This window comes from Panthera pardus, unplaced genomic scaffold (assembly GCF_024362965.1).
Source record: "Panthera pardus isolate Hobbes unplaced genomic scaffold, ASM2436296v1 HiC_scaffold_7, whole genome shotgun sequence".
NCBI lineage: Eukaryota > Metazoa > Chordata > Mammalia > Carnivora > Felidae > Panthera > Panthera pardus.
Genome location: NW_026527002.1, coordinates 50,112,982 through 50,137,178, shown reverse-complemented (window position 1 = coordinate 50,137,178; position 24,197 = coordinate 50,112,982). Strand labels below are relative to the sequence as shown.

General features: G+C 36.9%; 1 long non-coding RNA gene across 1 annotated transcript; it reads left to right on the top strand.

Moving 5' to 3' along the window:
• The first annotated feature begins 351 nt into the window (after nt 1–351).
• On the top strand, nt 352–24,197 carry LOC109277949 (uncharacterized). Its single transcript, XR_002085411.2, has 3 exons — nt 352–1,081; nt 18,092–18,145; nt 23,850–24,197. It is a non-coding gene; the product is annotated as an uncharacterized LOC109277949 (long non-coding RNA).

The following is a 24,197-nucleotide window of genomic DNA, read 5'->3' as shown; positions in this document are numbered from 1 at the left end:
GGAGAGAGGGGGTGGAAGGCGCGGGAGGAGGAGCGCGCTCGCTCTCCCCTCTCCCCGGCGTGCGGGGCAGAGACTCGAGCGCCAGCGCCGCCGCCGCCGCCGCCGCCGCCGCCGCTCCGGGCCGCGCAGCTCGCTCTCTGCCGCGGGAGGTGGCGAGGCGCGGGAGGGAGGGGCGCGCCGGGGCTGCGGGGAGGGGAGACTATTCCATCAGCGAAAGGAGGATTGGCTGCATCCAAAGCCAGTCCGGATGCAAAAGAGGGCCCGGGCCTCAGTCGGGTCGGGTGCGCGGGAGCGCGGTGGAGGGGTGGGGGGGTGGGAGGGGACCAGAGGCGTGGGGAGGGTTTGGAGGGGGGGCAGCTTCTGCAGTTGTCACCGCGTCAGCTCTGGGCATCTGCCAGAGCACCCCTCCAGGCAACTTCTTCCCACATTCCCCTCTGATGGACCCCAACTCTCCTCACGCCTGGCCCGTCCAGCGGGGCACAAAGAAATCCCAGTCTCTCCGTAAACTTTGCGCTTCCAGTTATGCCGCCCCCTCCCCTGGCCTCCCCCCTCCCCCCTTCCAGCTTCTTGGCAGGAAGGTTAGGCCACTGGCAAAATCCTCGGCGAGAGGCAGCTGATCACAAATGCCAACTGTGTGTCTTGGGGCCAGTTAAGCCCTCTCATCTGCCCAGGCTCTCTGGAGACCATTTCATTGCTCTCAAGGTTCCCAGGAGACCGCTGCGGACGTGGACCATCCCCCACTCAGCCCGCACCGATGGGATGCTGAGCGGCGTCCTAAAAGTGCTCTTTCTCACCTCCACTTCTCATGCTAGACTGTAATAATTCCGAATTTGGAGACAAGCAGATCTTTTTTTTTTTTTTTTTTTCTTCCCTCAAATGAAAAAAGGAGGAACATTAGCTAGGTGATTAGCCCTAGGTGGGAAACGAATGGTCTCAAATCAGAATACTAACTTTTTGAGGAAGTCTGTGGAAGTTCTAAAGACCCACCCCATCCCATGACCTTTAATTCTTTTTAGTTCTGCCACAGGGAAGCAGCCAGCGACTAATAAAAGATTTGATCTTGCCATAATTTCCCAAGCAGGTAAGACCCAATAACTATTTCATGGTTCTTTAGCTTTTAAAGTTTTGTTTCATTCTTTTTCAATTATTGTGTGTGTAGTATGTTGGAAACTGCGAGCCAAAAGAAGAACAAATTTTGAAGTGATTTGCATAGTTATTATTTGGCCAAGTTAAGCTGCATGAGGCTAGCTTAGTTTCTCATAGTTTTATATATACTGAGTATTAAATATATCCTCCCGGGTGGGCTGGAAGAAGCTTCTATCCCAGTAGCAGTGGGACTGGCTGCTTTATGTCATCAGTATTTACTAATAAACTCCACTGCAGTTGACATGTATCCCCCAGATACTGCTGACTTTTCCCCCCAGGTTGTGGGATCATCCAATCTGATCTGAAGTTGTGCCCCCCCCCCCCCGCCTTTGTTTGGTTGACTAGCCGTTCCTATGAGCCCCACCAAACTTGATACTCTAAAAGGGTCTGGGGGTCAGCAGAGAGCCTGGGCTGATTGAGGATAATGCACGCTGCTCAGTGTGCACGAGGCACTGTAATCAGTGTCATTTATAACCCCATCAGGACATCTTCTGGAAGGTGTAAAGAGTTGCCCTGTGAAAGGTATGGCTGGGAGAATCTTAATACAGAGCTGAAGACCAATTGTGAATTTTATTACATTACCATTAGTACTATTATCATGTGAGGTTGTAAGAATACATGGTCCTTTGCAGTGGAAAATGCACTAAATGACAAAGTCCCTCCCCTGAAGAACCAACAAATTAAAGCCGTAAGTACCATGAAAAGCAGGGTTATGTGTGTTTGTGTTGTGGAATGAATAAGCAGACAGAGAACTACAGATTTTTGCCTCCTTAATTTTCAATTCATTACAATTAAATTGGTGTGCTTAGAATTGGATGTATTATACATTACGGTTTTTAAAGATCTTTTTACAGAACTGGCTGACTTTTTATATCAGCCAGAAGGAATGCCCATTGGAATTAAAATATCATAACCGTTAGTGTTTCTTTTGGCATTTGAAATGGTTAAATATGCAAAGCAAAAGAGAAACAAATAAATCTCAGCTAAATATTCAGTTTAAAAGCTGAAAGGAGCAAAAGTCAGGGAATTCAAGGCAAGATTGATAAAATAAGCAGACTGCATTATTAGAAATAGATATAGTTTATATAAATTTATAAATATATATTAATTATAGTCATTATGAATGAATTAAACTAAGGAATACTATTACATTTTGTGTTTTCTCATCATTTTTAATGAGAATGTTGATGATATTTAAAGTTCAATTTTTCTTTTTCTAGTTTAACTCACTAAGGTTATAAAATTAAAAGACAGCAAAACCTATAAGCAATTATCTCTGTCCAAATGGATATAGCAGCCCCAAACCGCAGCTACATGACTATCAAACAATGATTATGAAAACCACAATTGAGGAAAGCATCAGGGAATGATATTGCAAAACCACAGCAACAAATGTGTCTGTGATATTGAAAACCACAATTCACAACTAATACCCTGTGTATCGCAAATTACTATTTAACTATAAATATGAAAATGTATAAGTAACAGCACAAAATAATTTCTCATTTACTTAAAAATGAATTATTCATTTTCTAGACTCCCTGATTTCATCTCTACATAATGGTTCATTTTGAAAAGTTTCTGCTTTCAAAGACAAATCATTTAAAATCACATATGTAAGTTACTTTAAGCGCAGAAAATATGCAACTTTTAATAACATTCCTTCAAATACTAAAAGAATTGATCTGAAACCAATCTGAAATAAAGAAACATTTACCTCAGTCTAGCTTTCTTCATCAAGTTCTTTGGGAGTAAAAAGAGATGTGAGTCAAAACTGTTTATGGAAAAAAAGCTTGAAGTATTCTATTACAACCTCAATGAAAATATACTTGTATATATTCTTAATAGTCCAGTTAGCTAGAAAACATATATCTGACAATAAAATGAGATGCCAGTACTGAAACTACTTTAATAAATAAAATCAAAGGTTTATTTACAAATGAATAAAAACAATATAGCTTGCAAGTTTATAGGTTGACAGATTTCGAAAAGTAAAATACAGGATGCCCAGTTAAATTTATACTTCATGTAAGCAACAATTGTTTTGTATTAGTCTATTCCATGCAATATTTGGAACATACTTATCTTAAAAAATAATTGTTGCTTACCCTGTACTTTATTTCATTTTATCTGGCAAACCTACAAATACAGCATGTTACCATTTTCACAAATTCATGGTTGTCTTACAACTAACAGTGTTTATAGAAAAGGCAGAAAAACCCTAAAGTGCTTCCTACAGACATATATTTAATTCTTGAACATCATATGATTTAAGAACGGCAAGGTAGAAGAATAAATTTCTATACAAAAATTCTCACTTTATTTGGCACAGTACAGAAATGTGCTCTCAGTGTAAATGGATTTCATTCATGTATGTCTTACTCTTGGATTTGTTTTTAAAATGTGTTTTTTCCTCCAAGGGATCGACAAATTGATAAAGCAACCTCCCAGGCCACATCTTATTAGGCAGCAAGCTGCCTTCTTTATTATGGGAGTAAACAATATTCAAAAGCTTCAGAAAGACTTAATTTTTTGCCCTTGTATCCTCACCAGAAATTGAATACAGTTTATCTGCCTTGATTTAAGATTGTGACACTGAATTGAACAAGAATGCAGTATGAAAATAGTGTTTCGGATTTGTATATCTTTATAATTTGAGCAGTTTAAAAATAAAAATCAACAAATTCATCTAAATGGCCTTCCTATGTTATAACTATGAAAGGGACTATCTGTTTACTTGCAAAGGAGCCAAGCGCTTTGAAAACGTTCAGTCAATCTAGATCAGGGGTTTAACTTGGGCTTCATGTAGACAGTCAATGTCTCAAAAGAAGTTTGTATGTACCAAAAAACAAAAAAAAATGTTCTATGGAGCAAGTCTGTTGAATTCATCGGATTCTCAAAAATTTCTGTGAAAAAAACATCTGTGAACCATTATGAGTTAAGAATCACTATTCTCTTTCTGTGTGAATTTTTATGGTATACTAAAAACCAACGTGTGTTTTTACTCTTTACCATAATCCTTTATGTACAAGTTACTACTCTGAGAGAAGAGAGTTATAGGGTCAACTCTATTAAGCAAGAAAAGTTCTTTGTTGCTAAGTCCATATAATACATCACACCTCCACATATAAAATAAATATTAAAGGAATGTCATCCCAAATTTTAGCAGACATCTGTGGATTTTGCCTGCCTAGCATTCATTCTCTTTTCAGGTAATAGTTCCGTGATATCTTTTCAAGAATTACTCCTCCTCACCCACTATTTGGTCATATGATACAAACGGGGCCTTCCCCAATCCCTGACCAGAATATTCTAGGTGTTTGTCTATGGTGATTGGCTCAATGGCCCAAAGCATTCTCATTAGAGTCAGCCCTGGAACTTTGTACTGTTCCAGGGAAACCACTGAGGAAAAGGTGCTATTTTCCCGCTGGGCTACACTGGGAGAATGCAAATCGGCTGTTGGACATCCTTGCTGGAAGAACCTGTTAAGAACGCTGCCAGCACAGAGGACTAATTTTGTCTTATCTCGGGATCTGATATTTGGGAAACCCAAGCTGAGATACCCATCAATATTCTAATATTACTTTTAGATTCGTCAACATTATCTTTGTGTCTATATAAACATAAGAGTCATTTCTATTATATTTCACTTCCATCTATTTGACCAGGCTAACGCTTATGCACGTCTGTAGTCTTAGTATAGATGTCATTTTTCACAAGAAGACATCACTCACCTCCCAGCCTGAGTGAGATATGTCTTCTCCTTTACTACCATAACACCTTTTTTTGCCTCCATAATATCACTTGTTGCATTTATTACAAAGACAATTTCCATAAAACCCAATCCTCACCAGCCACCTCCCCGTCCCAATACACCTAACTAGATAGAAATGTTTGTGAGGGTAAGAAGTATCCTTTTCAGAATCATATCCCCAGTGCTGGACATATAGAAAGTCCCAACATAATTATTGAAAGAAAAAGTGAATTCAGAATTAACCTGTCTTACCTAGGAACTCCTGCCATTCCCAGTCCCCATCCACAGAGTCATAGGTACAGGAGATGGCAACCGTATTTGAACAGCATAACTCCATCCTCCTGTTGGTGGATGCTTGGACCATGGGGAGTCCCTGACTTAAATATGGCGAATCAAATTCCTCTCTTAGAAATCTAGAGTTAGTTTCAAGACTTTCATCCTTACATAGGCTGATCTCTTGAATGAAGAAGTAAAACCTCTGGAAGTATGGCATCGTTATCACCATGTGAACAGAGTAGCAGTGATAGTTTGTCTGCAGAAAGAAAAATAAATAAAACGAATGTTCAGAGATAAGTAGAGATAGGAGTATGAAATGGAATCCCACGTCTTGTTCCAGCCCCTTCATAGACTGCAGAAGTACTTCTGCCCTTGATATCATTGAGGTACTTAGGTTTTCTTAAATTCCTCCCAACCTTTTCTTTTCTAAATTATTTTTGTCCTAAATTAGCATTAGTGGATTCCTGTTACATTCAAGTCAAAAGACTAAACTAAGACAAGAATTAACCATCTATGACTTCAGTTTGCTTAACTGAAATAGCAGTTTAACTGAATTTTTGACCTTCCTTCAGAAAAACACTGTATTAGTCTTGGTTCTTCAGATAAACAGAACCAACATCATATATATATATACATATATATATATATATATGTATATATATATATATATATATATGAGAGAGAGAGGAATTGATTTACATGGATTTATATATATATTTAATATTAATATTTAATAAACTAATACTATATATATGTATATGTATATATATATATATATATATATATATATATATATATATATATATATATGAATTGATTTACATAGAGAGGCTGAGAAATCCCAGGATCTGCAGTTGACAAGCTAGAGACCTAAGAGACAATGGTATAGTTTCAGTCTGAATCTGAAGGCCTAAGAACCAGGAGGGCTGATGGTGTAAACTCCAACCTGAGGCTGAGTACTAAGGCAGGAAAAGACAGATACCCCAGCAGGGAGACAGTCATGCATAGAGAGGGATTTCTCACTTCCACTGTCTTTTTCTAGTTAAGCCTTTTGTGAAATTGAGGAGGGCAATTTCCTCTCCCCTTTCAAATGTTAATCGCATCTGAAAGCATCTTCACCAAAACACCTGGAATGTTTGACCAAATATCTGGGCACCCCAAGAGCCAGTCAAGTTGACACATAAAATTAACTATCACTTGGGCTGTCTGGGTGACTCAGTCCATTGAGTGTCCGAGTCTTGAATTTGGCCCAAATCATAATCCCAGGGTCATGGGATCAAGACCGGCATCTGTAGGACTCTGCACTGAGCATGGATCCTGCTTAAGATTCTTTCTCTCCCCCACTGCACCTCCCCTAACCTGCTCACGCATGGGCTTGCACGCTCTCTCTCTCTCTCTCTCTAATAATAAATAATAAATAAACACAAAGAAATTAAAATAATAAAAAAATAAAATTAACTATCACAAGCACTTTTGTTGATTTTTTTCCCCCTGAGCAACCGGAAATGGCAAAGAAGCCTTATGAATGTTAAATTGGCAAATCTACAATTATAACATAGATAAATGAGGATGTTATCAATTACTGATTTTGGACATTCGCTTCAATCAGGGGTAACTCTTGGGGAAAAAGTTGGCGTTTTCAAATTTAGAATTCCTCAAGAGCATGATGATCCATTGACATGCACATCTATAACCCTTCTGATTAACATATATATTCTGGCCCCAGATGTTCCATTTTATTTTCAACTTTACTTTGCCACATTTGAATAACCATCTAACAGATTACCTTGCACGTAAATTTTATGAATGTTGTTATAATTTGCATGAATAATGTTTATACTTCTGTGGTGGATTTTATTTTCCAACCTATAACTTTTGCCATAAATTCCTAAATGCAAAAGAAGAAATTAAACAGCTTTTGAGAAAACTTGCTGTGTGTATTGACTTAATCAAAATGTTTATCTTTGCTTTTATCTACTTGCAAAAGTATATTAAAATAATGCATTGGGGTACTCGGGTGGTGAAGTGTCTGACTTTGGCTAAGGTCATGATCTTATGGTTCATGAGCTCGAGCCCCATGACGGGCTCTCTGCTGTCAGGGCAGAGCCTGCTTCGGATTCTCTGTCTGCCTCTCTCTCTGCCCCTCCCCGTCTTGTTCTCCCTCTCTCTCTCTCTCTCTCAAAATAAATAAATAAACTTTAAAGAGACAAAAAATAAAATAACGCATTAGAAGTGAATTCAGGGTGACCTGAAGATGAAGGATTATGAATAACCAGCCAGAGCAGAATGATAATGGAGTCATTTAAAAGACACTGAAAACGGTGATTATATCACTTTTAAAATGCATCTTATAAGGAAAATTAAACTATATGACTAATACATTTCTTTTAAAACAATTTTATTTTCATTAAACAGATAGATTCACCCAGATTTAAAGGTCAAATAGATTTTTAAGGCTGATGATGAAAATTAGCAGTTTCTTTTCCCACTCAACATCCCAAAGACAATTCCTGCTCCCAGAGGCAGAAGCACTGTCAATTCTTTTTAGCTGAGTCTCCTGATGTTCACTTCATATTTCTAAATACTTTACTACTTTTTTAAAAAGTTGTTAGTTTAGATATTATTGATTACAGTGACTACCTACAATAAAATATGAACTTGTAACAGATTTATACCTCCCTAACACATACTTTCTTCAATTTTTCATCAAATCAAAAGCCTCTATTTTTATTATTTTTTTTAAGTTTATTTATTTTGAGAAAGATTAAGCGGGGAACAGGGAGAGAAGGAGAAAGAGAATCCCAAGCTAACAGCATGGAGCCTGACATGGCGCTTAAACTCACAAACTATGAGGTCATGATCACGACCTGAGCTGAAATCAAGAGTTGGACACTTAACTGACTGAGCCACCCAGTCACCCCTAAAACTCTTATATTTTTATTAAGAGTTAACCTATATAGGGTATGGTGATTATGTTTTCTTTTGATCTCTTTGTTTTTCCTGGAGTTAATAATTATTGTTTTCATCATTTTCTTGCTTTTCTATGAACTATCACTATTTCTCCCCGAAATCCTTTGCCAGTGTAATACAGTCAAGTAGGTCCTTACCTCATTACATCCAATAACTGATAATCAGATTATCAGATAAACAAGTAGGCTGTTGTTCTTCCCCCCATGCTGATGTCTTTTTTGTACCCTTCCATACCTCTGTCTACTCTAGACTAATTGTTCTTTGTGACTAAAATTTTCTTTTCCTCATTATCCTGAGAATTCACTTGGTTTTGTCCTGTATTAGATTCTAAGTTTCATGAATACTGTGTATTCTCTTTTCCCCTTCCTTCCTTCCTTCCTTCCTTCCTTCCTTCCTTCCTTCCTCTGTCCTTCCTTTCTTCCTTTTTGTTTTGTGGTTTTAGAATACAATTCCATGTAGCTTCCTGGAAAAATGTATATAGAGGGTAATTTTTTTTTTGCGATTTGGCAAGACTGCAATTCTCTTCATTTTGCCCTAATATGTGATATATGATTTATGAGGGCGTAGAATTCTAGGGTGTAAATTATTTTTCCTGAATTGTTTTTCTTTTTTTCTTTTATTTTTCCAGCTTTATTGAGATACAATTTTGTATATTATTATATACGTTTAAGGAGTACAATGTAATGATTTGATACACTTACATTTTGCAAAATGATTACTACAATAAGGTTAGTTAACACCTCCATCATCTCACATAATTACCTTTTTTTGTTTGTGGTGAGAATATTAAAGATCTACTCTCTTAGCAACTTTCAGATACATAATGCAGTATTGTAAACTATACTCACCATGATGTACGTTAATTCCCCAGAACTTATTCATCTTATAACTGGAAATTTGTACTCTTTAACCAACATCTCCCCATTTCCGCTTCTCCTAGCTCTTGGCAAACAATATCCTACTCTTTGAGGTCTGTGAGTTAGGCTTTTAAAAATTCCACATATAAGTATTATCATCTAGTATTTGTCTTTTTCTGTGTAATTCATTTCGCTTAACATAATGCCTTCATCCATGTTGTCGCAAATGGTAGGATTTCCTTTTTTCTCATGACTAAATAATATTCCATTGTGTATATTCCTATACCACATCTGTTTAATCCAATTTTTATTTTAATCCAATTTTTATTTCTTGGTTATTGTGAATAATGCTGCCCTGGACATAGAGATCCTAACTTCATTTCTTTTGGATATATACCCAGAAATGGTAATATTGGATCATAAGGTAGTTCTATTTTTAATTTTTTGAGGAAACTACACAGTGTTTTCCATTGTGGTTGTACCAGTCCATATTCCTACTAACAGTGCAAAAGGATTCTCTTTCCTCTGTATCTTCACCAACACTTTTGTGAGGTGATACCTCATTGTGGTTTTGTTTTGCATTTCCTTGATTATTAGTGATATTGAGAATCTTTTCAAGTGCTTGTTGGTCATTTGTATATCTTTGGAAAAATGATGGTTTAGGTCCTCTGCACATTTTTTAATTGGATTGTTTTTTTTGTTTTTGTTTTTGTTTTTTTTTTGCTACTGAGTTATAGGAGTTCTTTTTATATTATGGATATTAATCCCTTCTCAGATACATGATTTCCAAATATCTCCTACCATTTCATAGGTTACCTTTTCATTTTGCACATTGTTTTTTTTTTTTGTTTTCATTTTTGTTTCCTGTGAACAAGGATTTTCTCTGTGAACAAGGATTTTTACTTTGATATGATCCCAACTTGTTTATTTTTGCTTTTGTTGCCTCTGCTTTTGATGCCAATTGTTTGGAAGACTAATTCCAAGGAACATTTTTCCTTTTTTCTCCTAGTAGTTTTATGTTTTAAGTCTTATGTTAAAATCTATAAACCACTTCAAATTAATTTTTGTGAGTGGTATATGTAGGGGTCTAATTTCATTCTTCTGATTGTCCAGTTTTCCCAACACTATTTATGGAAGAGACTACCCATTCCCTATTGAGTATTCTTGACTTTCTTATCAAATATTAGTTGACCCTACATGTGAGGATTGGTTTCTGGGCTATTTACTAAGTTTTATTGGTCTATATGTCTATTTTTATGCCAGTACCATATTGTTTTGATTGCTATAGGTTTGTAATTTAGTTTGAAATCCGGAAGTCTACTGCTTTCAACTTTGCTCTTCTTTCTCAAAATTGTTTTTAATGTTTATCTAGTTTTGAGAGAGAGAGAGAGAGAGAGAGACAGAGCATGAGCAGGAGAGTGGCAGAGAGAGAGGGAGACACAGAATATGAAGCAGGCTCTGGGCTCTGAGCTGTCAGCACAGAGCCTGATGTGGGGCTTGGACCCATGAACCACAACATCATGACATGAGCCAAAGTCAGACACTTAACCAACTGAACCACCCAGGTGCTCCTCAAATTGTTTTGGCTATTTGGGGTCTTTTTGTGATTTCCTTATGAATTTTAGGATTGTTTCTCTATTTCTTTAAAAATGCCATTGGAAATTTGATAGCAATTGAATTAAATTTATAGATGACTGGGTAGTATGGACATTTAAAAAATATTGATTCCTCTAATTCATGAACTTGGGATATCTTTACATCTATTTGTTGTCTTCTTCAATTTCTTTCATCAATGTCTTATAATTTTAAGTGTACAGATATTTTACTTCATTGGCTAAATTTATTCCTAAATATTTTTATGCTGTTGTAAATGGATTGTTTTCTTATTTTGGGGGGGTAGTTTATAGTTAGTGTATAAAAATGCAACCGATTTTTGTATGTTGATTATATAACCTGCAACTCTATTGAAACTTTGTATTGGTCCCAACAGTTTTTAGTGAAACCTTTAGAATTTTCCATACATAAGATCGTATCTTCTGCAAAAAGAGACAATTTTACCTCTTTCTGATTTGGAAGTCATTCATTTCATTTTCTTAACTAATTGCCACAGCTAGAACTTTCAGTTTTATGTTGCATAGGAATTGTAAGAGTGGGCACCCTTGTCTGGTTCCTGATTTAGAGGAAAAACTTCCAACCTTTCATCATTGGGTAGGATGTTGGCTGTGGGCTTTTCATATATGACCTTACTTACGCTGAGGAATATTCCTTCATTTTTAAAAAATGTTTATGTATTTTTGAGAGAGAGAGAGAGAGAGAGAGAGAGAGAGAGAGAGAGAGAGAGAGAGAATGAGTGGGCAAGGGGCAGGGAGAGAGGGAGACATAGATTCCAAAGCAGGCTTCATGTTCCATGCTATCGGCACAGCGCCCAGTGCGGGGCTCAAATCCACAAAATGTGACATCATGACCTGAGCCAAAGTCAGACACTTAACCAACTGAGCCACCCAGGTGCCCCCAGAATATTCTTTCTATATTCAAATTTTTGTGAGCTTTTAGATGAAAAGATGTTTAATTTTGTCAAATGCTCTTTCTGTATCTATTAACATAATCATATAATTTTTATCTTTCATACTTTTAATGTACTGAATCACAGTTATTTATTTGTGTACATTAAACCATCTTTGAATTCTAAGGATAAATCATACTTGATCATGGTATATGATTCTTTTAATGTGCTGTTGAATTGTGTTGCTAATATATTGTTGAGAATTTTTGTATCTATATAATCAAGGATATTGGTCTGTAGTTTTCTATTGTTTTAGTGTCCTTTTCTGGCTTTCATATAAGAGCAATTCTGTTCTCACAAAATGAGTTTGGGAGTGTAGCCTCCTGTTCAGTTATTTTTTAAGAGTTCAAGAAAGACTGGCATTAGTGTTTAGTAGAACTCACCAGTGAAACCATCTGGTCCTGGGCTTTGTTTTGTTGGGAGATTATTGATTATTAATTCAATCTTCTTCCTAAAACTTAGTCTGTTCATATTTCAGTTTATTATTCAGCTTTGGTAGATTGTATATTTCTACGATTTTATCCATTTCTGCTATGTTATCCAATTTGTTAGCATGTAACTGTTCATAGTAGTGTCTTATGATTTTTTTGAACTTCGGCAGTATCCATTATAAGTCCTCCTCTTCCATTTCTGACTTTGAGTCTTCTCTCTTTTTTTCTTAGTCTAGTTAAAGGCTTGTAAACTTTCATAATCTTTCAAAAACACAGAACTTAGTTTCATTGATCTTTTCTATCCTTCTTTCTTTTCTATTTCATTTATTTCTACTCTGATCATTGCTATCTTCTTTCTTCTGCCAACCCCGGGCTTACTTATTCTTCTATAGTTCTAGTTCCTTAATATGTAAAATTAGATTGTATATTTGAGATCTTCCTTTTTTCTTAATATAGGCATTTATCACTATAAACTTTCCTTTCAGAATTTTTGCCGTATTCCATAAGTTTCAGTATGCTGAGTTTCCATTTTCATTTGATTCAAGGTATTTTTTTTCTTTCTATTTTAATTTCTTTGATCCATTGGTTGTTCAGGAGTGTGTTAATTCCATATTATTGTGGATTTTTCCATTTTCCTATTGTTATTGGTTTCTATCTTCATAGCATTAGGTCAGAAGAGATAAGACCCAATGATATGATTTAGTCTTCTTAAATTTGCTACGACTTGTTTTGTGAACAAGTCTATATATGTTGTGTCCTGGAGGAATTTTTGTGTGCATTTGAGAAGAATGTGTATACTGTTGCTGTCAGATGGAATGTTTTGTATATGTCTGTTAGGTTTACTTGGTCTAAAGCATAGTTCAAGTGTGATGCTTCCGTATCAATTTTCTGTCTGGATGATCTACCCCTTGTTGAAAGTGGGATGTTGATGTCCCTTACTATTCTATTATTATTGTATTGTCTGTTTGTCCCTTCAGATCTGTTAGTATTTGCTTGATATATTTATATCCTACAATGTAGGAAATATGTATATTCAAGATTGTTGTATCCTCTTGATGGATTGCTCCATTTATTATTATATAATGACCTTCTCTGTATCTTTACAGCTTTTCAGTTAAGGTGTATTTTGTTTAATACCAGTATAGCTATTCCTACTCTCTTTTGGTTTATATCTTCCAGATATAACAGTCTATTTTAAGCTAACAGCAATTTAACTTTGGTAATATACAAAAATTTCACTTTTTTACACCCCATTTATTTTTTTTTATTTTACAATTTACCTTTTTTATATTGTATGTTCACTGACAAATTATTGTAGCTATTGCTATATTTAATACTTGTGTCCTGTAAATTTTGTGCTAGAATTAGGCGGTTAGCACAGTACCATATGCAATAATATTCTGAAATTGACTATATATTTACCTTTACCAGTGTATTGTTATTTTCATATGTTTTCGTGTTACTAATTAGTGCCTTTTCATTGCAGCTTTAAGCACTCCTTTCAGGATTTCTTGTAAGTCAGGTCTAGTGGTGATAAGCTCCCTCAGCTTTTATTTGTCTGAGAATGTCTCTATCTCTCCTTGATTTCTAAAGGACAACTTTGATCCATAGAGTAGTCTTGTTTGGCAGTTATCTGTTTCTTTCAGCATTTTGAGTATATCATCCCACTGTCTCCTGACCTGTAAGGTTTCTGTCGAGAAACCTGCTGATAGCATTATGGGGGGTTCCTTTGTAAGTGACAAGCTTCTTTTATCTACCTGCTTGTGAGATTCTTTGTCTTTGATTTTTTGACAGCTTTTATTTTATTATTTTTTTAAACTTTATTTTTATTTGTTTTGAGAGAGAGAGAGCAAGCAGGGGAGGGGCAGAGGGAGAGGCAGACAAAATCATCCCAAGCAGGCTCTGGGCTGGCAGTGCAGAGCCTGATGTGAGGCTTGAACTCATGAACCGTGTGATCATGACCTGGGCCAAATTCAAGAGTCAGAGGCTTAAACGACTGAGCCACCTTCTGACAGCTTTTATAATGTGTCTTGGAGAATATGTTTCTGAGTTCAATTAGGGGACCTATGAGCTTCACGAACATAGATGACCAAATCTCTCCCCAGATGTGAAGCTTTTCAGCCATTATTATTTTTTTAGATCTGGAATGTCATGAATTTGCATGCTAATCTTTCCTGTATCTATCCGTATATCCTTTCAGTATATGTGCTGACAAAGCAAACATATAGCCATTATTTTTTTAAATAAATTTTCTGCCCCCTTCTCCCCCTCTTCTTGAACTCCAATAATTCTCAGATTGGCTTGTTCAATGGTATCCCATAGATCACATAAGCTTTCTTCCCTCTTTTTGATTCTTTTCTCTTTGTTCTCTCTGAATGGATGATTTAAGGGGTTTTATTTTTCTTTGTTCTCTCTGAAAAGATCATTGAAAAGGTTTGTCTTAGGGGAAAAAAAAAATAGTTTTGTCTTCAGTTTCAGATTCTTTCTTCTGCTTGATCCATTTTGATTTTCACTCTCTATTGCATTTGTCATTTCATTTACTGTATCCTTGACCTCAGAATGTTTTTTTTTATGATTTCTATCTTTTTTGAAAAACTTCTCATTTTATTTGCACATTGTTTTCCTGATTTCATTGAACTGTCTTTGTGTGTTTTCTTGTAGCTCATTTTAAATTCTTGGTTGGATAAATTGCAGATCTCTGTGTCTTTGGGGTTGATTAATGGAAGATTATTGTAATCCCTTTGTGATGTCATGTTTCTATGACTTTCCATGTTCCAAGACTCTTCATGTTCCATGAAGTCCTGCATTGTTGTCTTTGCATTTAAAGTAGCAGTCACCTCCTCCATTCTTTGCTGAATAACTTTGGAACAGAATCATCTTCCCTCAGCTCTACTAGAGATTCCGGGGCTTTCTCAGATTTTCTGTGGCTACACAATACTCCACACTTCTTGCTCCCTCTTGTGGCAGATTCTTGTTGTTTGTTTGTTTCAAGTTTTTATTTAAATTCTAGGTAGTTAACATATAGTGTAATATTAGTTTCAGGAGTAGAATTTAGAGATTCATCACTTACATATAACAGCCAGTGCTCATCACAGTGAGTGCCTTCCTTAATACCCACCATGCATTTAGCCCAACTCCCCACCCCCTCCCCTCTAGCAACGCTCAATTTGTTCTCTAGAATTAGGAGTCTGTTTTATGGTTTGCCTGTCTTTCTCCCTTTTCCCCTCCATGCATCTGTTTTGTTTCTTAAATTTTGTGGCAGATACTTAAGCTTGTATGTTTTCTTTTGATCCTGGGGCACACCAGGCCAATTGCTGACAGACTCCCTTTTACCTTCTCAAAGTCAATGCTAAATGTTCAAGTTTTTGGTCTCTTCCTGCCTCATAGATACAATCCAGCTTTCTGTGCATGCTCACTAGTTGTCTGCCAAAGCTCACTCTTGCTACTGTCAGGGGCACATACAAAGAGCTGCCCATGGGGTGGAAGTGTGGGTGGGTGCAGCCCACAGAGTCCTACGGATGCCCATGGGCCCATTAAGGGGATTGACAGGTGAGGCATCTCAGCTGCTATGAGGTGGGCTTCCTGATGGAGTCCATAATACACTTAGTAGGATCTATGTTCCTTTGACATGTTCCAAGCCTTCCCTGTTGGTTTCCTAGCTGCTTACCACCCCCAGTCATGCAATCCAATGATGCAGTACCCTGGATGGGATGAGAGAAATAGGTGCCTGTGGCAGCATCCCCTACAGCTGGGGAAGCCAGGCACTCACTCACATGTTCTCACTTTTCTCCACAAGAGAAATCATAGGCTGAGAAGGGTTCTCTTGGCACTAGCTGTGCCACCTCGGAAGACAGGTGACATGAATATAGTCAAGCTGTTCCTCTTACCCTCTTCAACGTGTTCAACCTCTGATTTTCTTACTCCAACAGTGTGCTGGAAGTTCTCTGCTGGAATCCTGGACTTCCACAAAGTCTTTCTTGTCTGTTGGTGATTGTCTAAGTCAGTGTTCAGGAGGGCTACTAGACTGCAGGCAAGAGGGACAGGGGCCAGTGCATGGGCCACTTTCGTGTTCATAGCCAGGACCAAGGTCTATTTGCTTATTATACAACACGTAGGTGGCTACGACGTCTCCTGGGTCCCTTGGCTTATGGTGCTGGCTCCTGCAAAAAACACTTTTTCTGTGGATGGATGCCAAATTGTTATTAGGGGGATACAAGTGACTCCCTTACTTTTTAAACACAGTGTTTCATTGATTTCTACCTTCCAGTGTCATTCTGGGAGGCCTGATGCTGTAGTATTTCCTTACTATCTGCATGTAGCCTGCTTCTTTCCCCCACTCCCAACACTTGATGCTTTCAGGATCTTCTCTTCACTCTCAGTCCTCTAAAATTTCATAATGTGAAAATACGTTGCACCATCTACCCATTTACTGAGCTTCCCTCCCATTTGCTCGCTGAACCATTTCAGTCTAGAAGCTTGTGCCATCAGTTCTGAGAAACTTCTTTATATTATTTCTTTTCCTGGAATTGTTACTATCTTGGTCCTCCTTGAGTGGATAGTACCATTTTCTTATGTTTTCCTTTTCTCTTTTTTGCTAGTTGTGTTATTTTTTGGAAAATGTCTTTAGCTTTGTGTTTCAAATCTTCACTGAAATTTTTATTTACATCATCATATTTTAATTTTTCAACTTACTTTTTTTATTTCTAAAGAGTTCTTTATCAGTAGTCTGTCTTTATTCCCTCTTTTTCATCTCTCTGAGTCCAGTAATTATAAGTTTTCTTCAGTTTCCTGTGAATTTTCTGTTTCCTTAGTGCTTCTTTTGTTTTTTTTCCTGTTTTACTATCTGTCTTTCATGTTAGAATTTTCCCACACATCTTTGGTTATCTTTGACTTTCCATTTCTAATATGACTGAGACACTAAAAACCTAATTGGAAGTTTATGTGTATGGATAGAATGGGGTTTGAGAAGTACTTGTCAAATTGTGGGCTTTGGGTGGTAAGGCCCCTGCCTTACCTTGCTGCTGGAAATCCCTGTCTATACATCTAAGTATTTTCCTCTTGTGTTCAACACACTCTCCAGAGAGAAATCCTGCAATACCCGGCCTCATAAACACTCAGCCAGGGAAAGAGCTTTAGTATCTCACTGTTTACTGTGTAGACTTTTATTTAATCTCTCCTTTCAGTACAGAATCCCCACCTTCAGTTAATATCACTGAATACAAAATACAGAAAAGCTCCGAGTTTACCCTAGAAAATAAATCTCAGCTTGTAGCCTGGTATAAAGAAGTTGATAACAGGCAGTGGGGTATGGGAGAAAAATTAGGGATATCACTGATTCTTATACAGACTTTGCACCAATCCTTGTATTTCCAGTGCCACTGGCATCTAACTTTCAGGGATTCCTGTTAGTTGTATTCTATAATTTTTCTCTTTTCTTTTTCACTCATTTTTCTGCAATATATCCTTAAATAACCTCCTTGGAGTGTGTACTTATGAAATAAAAGTTCTGAATCTTCATGTATGTGAAAATGTATTTATTTTGCTCTGATCTTTAGTTGATAGTTTAGCTGGAAATATAATTCTAGGTTTAAAAATCCTGTTGTCCCTTGTTAAATTCGAGAAAGCATCACTCTTATCTTCTAGTATTCAATATTAGTGGTTGAAATCTGATACTAGTCAAAAAACTTTGTTACCTATTTCTTACCTGCTTGGTGCTTTCATTATTTTCTCATTAACTTTCTCAGAACTTGCTGTTCTGAAATTTTACACTATTTTTACTTATATTATTTATATACAATTCATATACTATTAGTATTTATAGTACAGTGTGCTATTATATATATTTATATACTATTATTAATATTAGTTAATACATAGTATTCTTTGCATACTATTGAACATTACAAATTTCAACCCAGAAGTAATCTGTCCTAGAATGTTCTTAACAGAAGCCTGGTTTTACTCAGATACTACCCCTCTTCCACACAGCCTTACCATTCAAGTAAACTTGACTCATTTCCACTTTCAGAGTGATCTTTAATTAATTCTAATCTTGCAACTGTGATCTCATTCCCTTTATTTGTGACTGTTTTAGGAATGGACAAGGAACCCAATTCTGGACAAAGGGAGAGTTTGTGGAGGCTTTTGGGTGAGTCTTTTATTGTTTTTAGGAGAGAAGTATGGGCAACCTGTTTGCCTCTCTCCTCCTGAAAATAGACAAGGAAGAATACTGCATCCCTTGTTTCTGTCATCCATTTTTTGGACAATGAGAAAAGCCATCTCTCAAACTGAGCTACCCCACAGGGCAGTGGATAACAAAGAGAACAGCATTCAAATAAAGCTGAACCCTGATCATACTAGGCTTGGCAACTGCTTTGCTTTTACACTTCCTGTCAGAGGAGCCAATAATATTTCTTATTGTTTAAGACAGTTGGTACTGGTTTTCCATTACTCAAAGCTGAAAGTGCCATAACTGATCTAAGTTATAGAAAGTATTTTGTCTTTTATTCTGGAGTCACATGGACTGAAGAAGAGTGGAGAATATGGATGGGGAATAGGATTGGCATCCTGTGGTATAGTTTAGTATTCAGACTTCCAGTTTAGCCAACAGCATCACTTCTACCCTCTTTGCACTGAGCAGTTCTAATTCCTGCGCTTCTTAAGATGTGTCATATACATAGCATATTATTACCATGCTATCTGGAGACAGAGGACTTGCATTCAAATTTTGCTTCTATCACTTCTTAGCTAGGTAAGCTTTTGCATGTTATTAAACGTCTGTGAGCTTCAGTTTATTTTTATTCAAAATGGAAATATAATGGGATCTACTGCAGAGAGTAATTGTATTAAATGAGTTATTGCATGAAAAGTTTTTGGCATGTAGAAAGTGCTGTGTCACCGTTAGCTATTAGCAGAATACTCCAGATCATTTTTCCTCTTCTTTCTTAGCAACAGAATCCTAATCTTGTTCAAGATGTTCAGTTAGAAGTACTGATTTTCTGAAATTACCTTACAGCCAGATTCAGTTGTGTAGTGCAGTTCAGACCAATAAAATGCAAGCAGAAATCTACTGGATATGGCTAAATAACCTGAAATGGTTTTGCTTAAAAGTCAGAATGCATCTTTTTTTTTCTTGGCCCACTCCCTTGCTCATATCTGGAACAGGACATGATGCGTGGATATAGAAGAGCCATCTTGTAATCATAAGAACAAAATCTACACGGTTTGGAACACAGTTGGAAAAGAATCAATACTGATGAGTTCCTTAGCAGTATATCAGCCCTAAACTGACTCTGGAATCCTTACTCTGCAAGGAGGAAAAACACCTGTTTTGTTAAGCACTATATTTAGGTCTGTTACATACAGCCAAAAGCAGTGCTGACAAGGGACCCTCTGGGCAAGGTGGTACTCTCTTTTTGCCTTTTGAGACCTTGGTTTTAAGGAGGTTATTTTCTTAGTATGCTTTATAATTCAATATATTTCTATCCTCATTTGACTTTGTAGAAGCTGTTTCATTATAAGCCAATGATTTCAAGGACTTCTTCCCATCCTCCTTACCTTTAAGCTTTATTCCTTTTCTATCTCTATATTTTCTTCTCTGGAGAAAAGGGAAATGACAGTAATACCTATCTTGGGACTATGAACTTTAATTCTTTCAGGTGCTGCGGGTAATGTAAAATATAACAACAATAACAACAACAACAGAGTATCCAGATGTAAGATACAGTTGAGGACTATGGAGACATGGAGAGTATATGTCCCTGCCAAAAGTGTTTAAACTACAAATAAAACAGATATTGTACCACTCAAAGAATATAGACCTGTAGGCCCAATGTGACTATAGGCTGCAATTCTGCAAATTCTGATTTTAAGACATAGTAGATGTGAAAGAATTCTCATACTCCTCACTAAAACACTAATATCAGTAATGACAAAACAGCGTACAATTAAGACCTTTTAACTGAAAGTGTATTTAGCTAAAACAGTTCCACTTATTTTCTTCTAAACTGTTTTTCCCTGTTTTTGTTTTTGGCTGATACAGAAGAGAATGTAGTAACTCTAATATTATACTCAACAGACAAAGAAACAGACAAAAATCTTCTCTGTGGGGGTTGCTATGGCTTTGGAAGAAAACCACCTGCAAAGAAAAATGTAAGATAGGAAAAGATGCATTTCCCACTCCCATCCTTCCTCAGTTTCTTCCCTCTCCCTGCCTTAATATATATGTTGAGGAGTTGCATTATAATAATGGCTCATAATACACCTTAAAATGCAAATTAATAAAGCAGTTGTTACTGCTGATGCTCAGTTCCTGCACATAAACCACCTGTGTGTCCCTGTGTTCCAGTAAGACTGCATCTGAATGGAATCTACTAGAGACCAGGCCTATGCTCTTCCCATTTCCTACAGAGACAGATGGATTTCAGGGGCAGGAATGGCTAGTTCCTGTCGCCCTGTTGCTCAGTTACTTGGTCCTACACACTTACATCTGCACAGATAAAAGTATCACCAGCAAGGAAACTAAGGTTCAGAATGGAACATTATACTTCTTAAGCTCACAGAGTACTAGAGAAGGTGGAATTCTAACCATGCGTTGCCGAGGAAAACTGATGGAGTTTTCCTTATGCCATTAAAGCTTCCTTAATAGTGGACAATTAAAATATCTGGACACTTACACAATTGAACAGTGAACTGGACTGATAATCAGGCAACCAAGAGTCTAGTTTAGCCTCATGAACTTGGAGAGCTTTATTCATCACTAGCCTCATTGTTCACAATGGTAATCATTTTTTTCCAAATTCTAAGTTGGATACCTCTGTAATTGGAATGTTCACTTTATTTTATTTTATTTATTTTTTTTAGCGTTTTATTTTATTTTTGAGACAGGGAGAGACAGAGCATGAACAGGGGAGGGTCAGAGAAAGGGAGACACAGAATCTGAAACAGGCTCCAGGCTCTGAGCTGTCAGCACAGAGCCCGACGCGGGGCTCAAACTCACGGACCGCGAGATCATGACCTGAGCCGAAGTCGGCCGCTAAACCGACTGAGCCACCCAGGCGCCCCTGGAATGTTCATTTTAAGTACCGTGTTTTAGACTGAGAATCTCTAAATGGTAGGAATTTTGTCTAAATATGTGATTTGCGTAGTACTTACCTACATAGACAGACCTTGAAATTGTTCTTGATAATGCTGACAATTTGTCAAATTTTAAACCTATTTTCCTTATTTCCTTTTTGTCTCTATTTTAATATGTTCTGGAACTCTATACAGGAAAGACCCATGCAGTCGTGTCTTTGGAACAAGGTTCATTGAATGCTCCAGTCCAGATGTCTGTATAAAGAGAATGAGAACTTTTATCATGTCTTTGGCACTTGTGGGAAATAGAGCCCTAGTTTAATGTAGTACAGAGTATAGCTTTAGGATTTTCATAAGATAGATGTTTATTAGAATATTTGGCAGAAGGAGGTTTTGAAATATTTAGGGTCAGTAGAAAATGCAGTCCATGACTACAGACTAGGTGGTTTTATACATGCGGCTACAGAATTTCATTTAAGGATTCCCTTGCTAATTTGAAATCTGAATTGCCAAAGACCAACATAGATATGACCAATAATAATTTGTGTTTCAACTATTTTCTAAAACCAGTTTTTGACTTAACTTTTAAGCTTCCTTTTCCTGTAAAAAAGCTCCTCTGTCACGTTGCTGCACAACATCCTGTTAACCTATTTTCCTGAGCTGGCAGGAAATTGTCCACTACTGATGTCTGTAATGGTGAAATACTTCTTACTGATTTCATCCTCTTTGATCAGAACTTAACCTCATCAACATGAACTACTTAGATGAGACTATCAGGAAATATTGAGTAGGTTCCTATTTGTTTAAAGGATGAGGCAAAAATTTCCGTTCCAATGAAACATAACAAAACTCAGACTTTCGTATTTAAGATACACTGCAGTGTTTACATTCTTGCCTTCTCTCATCAATCATCAATCAGTAAATACATGTATATTGTGTGTCTGCTGTGTACCTAGCCATTCTTCTCAGGACTAGCTTTGTTGCTCGGAAAACTAGCCAAAAAATAGATCTGGTTACAGTTAATTTGTTGTCTTACCACAATGGATGAAATGCTACAAAATAGCAAATTAAATTAAAAACAAATAACTTTATGAGGGCCAATCATTTATGCCCTAATGTTAATCATTACAGTTACAATTTTACATTTCCATGAACTGGAAACACTGAAAGGAGTAAAAACTAAGGAAAGGGAAATTAATTTTGGATTTTCAACATTAAGAAGGCAGTGCTAGTCGAGCTACAAGTAGGATTTCTGTGTACAAATCACTCATTAATTGATTCGCTCATTCATGTATTCAGTCAACTATACTTCCTCAGTATTTGTAATGTGTCATTCTCTTTTAAAGGCTGGTGATAGAAAGACAAGTTGCAGCCAGAAACAAAATGACAGTATTTAGTAACTGTATTCCGGGGAGGGGAGATGATCATAAGATGAGAAGAACAAAATACTGAGCAAAAGGGAGGTTGTGCTAAATGTTGACTATTCAGACGTTTGGCCCCAGGCCAACCCTGCTTTCCTTCATGATGACACTTTAGTCAGAGTAAACAAAAGCAAGCATATAGTTTCAAGCAAAAACAAACTCCTATCTTTCAACCTTTTACTGACTACTATTATTTCTGTGCGTGAGTACTTCTGTAGATTCAATAAAACAATCTGACTGCAATAAGTTTGTTTGGCAATATCTTTGACCTAAACCATACATTATTTTTTCTTTAGTGTAGCTATGGGTTTATGGTTCGCTACATTTTAAATGACATGGAAGTGTCACCTTACTCAAGAAAATAACAATATAAAATATCAATACACAGAAAATGATGAAGATATTGATTTTGATTAAATGAATGCCTCAATGATTTTTTCTCATTCTCATTCTTTTCATATTTATTTAAGCATACTAAGGTTTCATTTTCAACAAAGTGAAACAATTTTGCAACAGAAGACTTTAGATGATACCATAGTTTTTATATGGCTATAACACAGAAAGTAATCTTTAGGACAACCTTTTTTTAAAACTTATTTTAGAGAGAGAGTGAGAGCGTTGGGGGGGGGGGGGGCAGGGGAGAGGGCCAGGGGGAGAGAAAATCTTAAGCAGGCTTCACTCTCAGCAAGGAGCCAACGAGGGGTTCTATCTGACTGAGCCACACAGGCACCCCAAAACAATACTTTGTAAAGTTATAGTCTGCTCACCTCATTTTTCTTTTTCTGTCATGGCTAATTATTTATTACAATACAAAGAAGACAAAAGTATATCTTAAACTCAAGGAAATAGGAAGTAAGAAAAAGATTTCTTACAAATATTTTTTTAACATTTATTCATTTTTGGGAGACAGAGAGAGACAGAGCACGAGTGGGGGAGGGGCAGAGAGAGAGGGAGACACAGAATCCAAAGCAGGTTCCAGGCTCTGAGCTGTCAGCACAAAGCCCGACGCGGGGCTTGAACTCACGAACTGTGAGATCATGACCTGAGCTGAAGTCAGACGCTCAACCAACTAAGCCACCAGACACCCTAAAGAAAGATTTCTTGAGATCACTGCAATACAACAGTTTGCCATAATTATGCCCAGTAAAGGGTAAAGAATACATATTTGATTTCTAATATAAATATCTAGATCTTGTTCATGAAGAAGCTGATGAGAACCATTAGCCACTATGTAAATATGTAACTTAAGAAATACTTCAGTGGAAATATTACTTATTAATGGCTTATTAAGTGTTATTGGTTGAACTGTGTCTCCTTCAAACTCATATTTTGAAATCCTAACCTTCAATATTTCAGAATGTGACCTTATTTGGAGATAGGATCTTCACGGAGGTAATCAAGCTAAAATGAGGTCATTAGGATTGGCAATAATCCAATATGCCTGGTGCCCTTTTAAAAAAGGGAAATTTGAAGACAGAGAAGGACACAGGAGAACACCATGGGAGGATGAAGACAGAGACAGGAGTGATGCTCTTTCAAGGCAAATAATGCCAGCGATGTCCAGCAAAATACAAGAAGCTGGCAAAGAGACATGGAACAGATTCATCCTCACAGTCCTTAGAAGGAACTAATTCTACTGACATCTTGACCTTGGATGTCTGCCCTCTAGAACTGTGAAACAATAAATTTCTATTGTTGAAGCCA